Source organism: Lipotes vexillifer, unplaced genomic scaffold (genome assembly GCF_000442215.2).
Source record: "Lipotes vexillifer unplaced genomic scaffold, Lipotes_vexillifer_v1.1 scaffold1402, whole genome shotgun sequence".
NCBI classification, from domain to species: Eukaryota; Metazoa; Chordata; class Mammalia; order Artiodactyla; family Lipotidae; genus Lipotes; species Lipotes vexillifer.
The window spans coordinates 27,541-32,130 of record NW_006794361.1 but is presented as its reverse complement, the minus strand read 5'-3'; positions in this window follow the sequence as shown (position 1 = coordinate 32,130).

Sequence of the window (4,590 nt, the reverse complement as noted above, 5' to 3'; positions counted from 1 at the left end):
ATATATTTTATTTGTAAATATATACAATTTTTATTCTTAACATGTAATGAGAAGAGAAATAAGTTGGGAGAAACTAAATGACTTTCAAATCCTTTTACTACTTGAAGACATTTCCCAGGGAGTACCAAAGGAAAGGGCAATGCTATGTCAAGAAATATAAACACATTTCTGAAGCAATGAGCAATCAAAATTATGCTACAGCATCTAGTTGAATATCAGTAAAGAATAGTTTATTATGACCTTTTAGAATATGTGTATTTTTTCCTTCTCCTACTATATTTCCCTATTTGACTCAACCTCAACAATACATGTTAAGTGAGATTTAAATGTTACATCAAGAGATAACAACAGAATAGAGACTTTTAAGGAAAAAATAATGAAAGAAAAACTAACAAGAAAAATTTTAGGATGTTGCAATGAAATATCAGGTAATAGGTAATTTTAAAGGGAATTAGAATGGGTAGAAGACAAGGGTCCATTTCATTAGATACATAAACCATTTTAGTGTGAACATCACTGATGAGAATTATGAACTTTCCCACAGGCTGCCAAATAAAGCAGTCCTTGATCTTTATTTTTCTCAGTCTGCCTCATGAATTCCAGACTGATGAAAACATTAATTCACTCTCAGAGCCTATTCACACAAATCACTAACCTGAAAAATACAGTGAGTGGGTGTGGCAGGGGGAAGGGGCCTGGGTCCTTTGTGGTACCAAGTTTCAAGTTTAAATAAAGTGCTTTGTTAAAAATGAATATTATTGCCCTAAAGAACAAAAGTGTCCTCAATAAAACAAAAATTGATCTCACTTCAGTGAAAAAGGCTATAAGTCCATGAGACATGTTTCTGGATATGGTAAAGCAGAGATTAATGCAATAAACCTTTAAAGGAAACCAGTTTAACAAAGCAAAATATCCAGCACGTGTCACTAAATATCTGTTTACCTCCAATGACTTTTGTCCAGATTTAACCTCAGATCTTCACTTATTTTTTCATTTAACAAAAATGTTGAGTGTTTGGGCTGAATAATACACTATTAAAGGCTTCAATAACATAATTCATATAACTTCATAAGACATCTTTTTAAGGAGCTTATAATTTAATACAAGTATGAAAATAAAGCAATGGACACCTTACCTTTAAAAACACAATGGGAGAGAACTGGTGAGCAAATTCAATAATTTTACTTTGTTTAAACTAGTATTACAAAGATAATTATTTGACTCATATTAAAAATGTAAAATGTCTATAGCCATTTAAAAGAGCAATTAATTTCACCAATAAAATTAATAAAATTTAAGACAGCAAGCTAGTAGGTTTCATCTATCAAACTGGAAAGGACTAAAAAGATAAGAATACCCATGGCGAGTGAGAGAATAGGGAAGCAGAATCTCTATACTCTGCTGAGGACCGAGTAAATTAGCATACTTTTTTCCAAAGGCCATTTGACAATATGAACTTTCAATATATATATCCTACGCCTTCAGCCTTTTTCTTAATATTTGTTCACCTTTTTGGCCTAAGGGAATCCTGACTATTCCCTAATGACACTGCTCCTTTTTAAGTCCTGGAGGTAAAGCAGGTTTTTTTTCTCTCATAATTCCAAATGCCACAGGACCTAGAAGTGGGCTAGGTATCCTTCTTATTTTCTCTTGCCATTTCCAACTATTACTCTCATAATAGTTAAAAAATACACACACACACACACACACACACACACACTCCTATATTATTTGAAGATAAGATTTTACCACATACCAACCCTTCTCGATGCTCTCATCTTTTTAAAAAAGTATCAAGAGCACAGGCATGCTAAATAAATTTTAAAGTAAAGAAAACAGCCAGAAAAGGAAGAGAAAGCACAAATTTAAACATTAAGATTTCATAGCACCTTTGCTAGTCCAACCATTCTTTACTTTTGTTGTTTTCATTTCTCTACTAGCTATGTGGCAATCTTATGCACTCTCACCTAATATGGCATCTCTGATTCCTGTGAGTACAGGTAGTGGTTGCAGAGTTCACCAAAAGAAGAGATTATCATTACTGGTGCTACAAGCTCATCTTTGCCCCTTACACCATCAGTTAACCTACCACACTCCTGAAGGCAATGATGTCAGTGAAAAAGCATAACATCAGACTTCCCTTACCATGCCTAATCTAGTTCAAAATCCAACCTAAAGTTGGAAAATCTGACGTATTACCTCTTGCCAATTTTTTTTTCCTGAAGACACATTGTATACTTTGAATAACAAATTTCTAGAGTCAGAGCCTCATTACTGCAATGAGTCAGCCCTTTATGTATGTCATTTGTAATGCTATTTATTTCCATTTCATAAAAGAGCTGCAAAATTTTCTCCATAAATTTCTGCTGCAAATTGCAAATGAGACAAAAGCTTTTCACTTGCATACATATTATAACGTTGCCCATTGATTATACTAAAGTTTTTCAAATTTGATAATCACAACCAGCCATTAAAAGATGATCACTCCTCGGGCTTCCCTGGTGGTGCAGTGGTTGAGAGTCCGCCTGCCGATTCAGGGGACACGGGTTCGTGCCCCGGTCCGGGAAGATCCCACATGCCGCGGAGCGGCTGGGCCCGTGAGCCATGGCCATTGAGCCTGTGTGTCCGGAGCCTGTGCTCCGCAGCGGGAGAGGCCACAACAGTGAGAGGCCTGCGTAACGCAAAAAAACAAAACAAAACAAAAGCAAAAAAGATGATCACTCCTTTCAATAAACTACAAAGCTTAAAATCATTTAACATGTTGAAAAAGCAATTATTAAAGCTATTTAGAAGAAAGTTTATCTTAACAGATATTTTATTATTCCTAATTTATATGAGATCTTTTACCAGAAGAGGGCATAAACTTGCTTCTTGTCTCTACTCTCCCCCTTGAAGCACAGAAAGGACCCATCTCATTATTATATTTTCACCTGAAACCCAAGAGTTAAACTTACTCAAAAACTTGTTTCAGAAAAAGTATCCAATAGTTTTATGCATGCAACTGAACAGTTCTACTTTATCTTTCACAATGGCTGTTACAATGTGGATTTTTCCAAGGGGGCCCACAATAAGCATGAAATGAACTATTATTTGGCTATTGACCCTGAATGGAATTCAATGCCCTAGTTACGTAAAAAATCATCTCTGCACACCTTATTCATCATTATATATCACTGTACTTAAGAACATGGGTTCCAATACTTAATAATAATGCATAGATCATGCTTAGCAGAGTGCCTGGCATATAGGAAGTATTCAGTGGGTAATTATTATCATAGAAATTTTTCCATCACCACAAATGTGATCTTCAATGTCAGTTAGTAGGCAGCTATAAGATTTTATTAGCAAACTAGAGAGTGACATCAACAAGGTCGTAGAATAGGATTTTTTCAGCCTTCTTTCCCCACCCAGAGAAACACTGATTTTAACAAACACTTAGGGATCAGAATACCTTTGTGAGAGCTTGGAAGTCCAGTGGTAAGTTCCCAGAACCCCACTGGAGCAAAACAAGTCTGAAAATAGATGCATCGAAGAGGATAAGAAAACAGTTTCACTTTATCCATAGCAGCCCTCTCCCAAGGTGGCAGCTCAGTGCCAAGAGAGGCCTCTCAGCCCACAATTTCTCCCACAAAGAAAGTGAGAGCATAGTAAATGCCCAGCTTCCACAGCTGAAAGGAACACTGACCAAGAAGCCCACTCCTTTCATACCCCAACCAGAATGCTGAGAGGATCAGCATGGCTGATTAAATAGAAGGCAGCTAAAGCCTACTGCATATGCTATCTATATTCCTTCTTGATGCTATCATCTTATTTTGAAAGTGTCAAGAGCCTAGGCATGCTACATAAATTTAAAAGCTCTAGGTATAGTCTTTACATCTACAAAGTTTGTGGGTAGGCCCCTTAGTGGAATACATGAGGTGGTTAGTAGAAATGGCAGCTCTCTGTAGAATTCTGCACCTGGATGCTGTGAGTAGATATAAATTGTGATATCAGTAACATAAAATGTGGGAGGGAGAGAAGTAAAAATGTAGAATTTTTATATACAGTTGAAGTTAAATTGTTGTCAGCTTACACTTGATTATTATACCTATAAGATGTTTTATATAAGTATCATGATATCCACAAAGCAAAAACTTCTAGTAGATTCACTAAAGAGAAAGAGAAAGGAATCAAACCATAAAACTACCAAAACAAAAAAAAAATCATCAAATCACGAAGGAAGACAACAAGAGAAGAAGGAATAAAATAATTAAAAAGCAGAAAATAAAGTGACAATAGTAAGTCCTTACCTATCAATAATTACTTTAAATGTAAATGGATTAAATTCTCCAATCAAAACACATAGTGACTGAATAGATTTTAAAATTTCGCCCAAAATATACTGCCTATAAGAGACTCACATTAGGTTTAAGGATACATATAGGATAAAAGTGAAGGGATGGAAAAAGATAGTCCATGCAAATGGTAAACAAAAAGGAGCAGAGCTGGCTATGCTTACATCAGACAAAACAGACTTTCAGTCAAAAGGTCACTATATAATGACAGAAGCCAAATACAAACAATCATTACAGACTACTATGAACAACCATA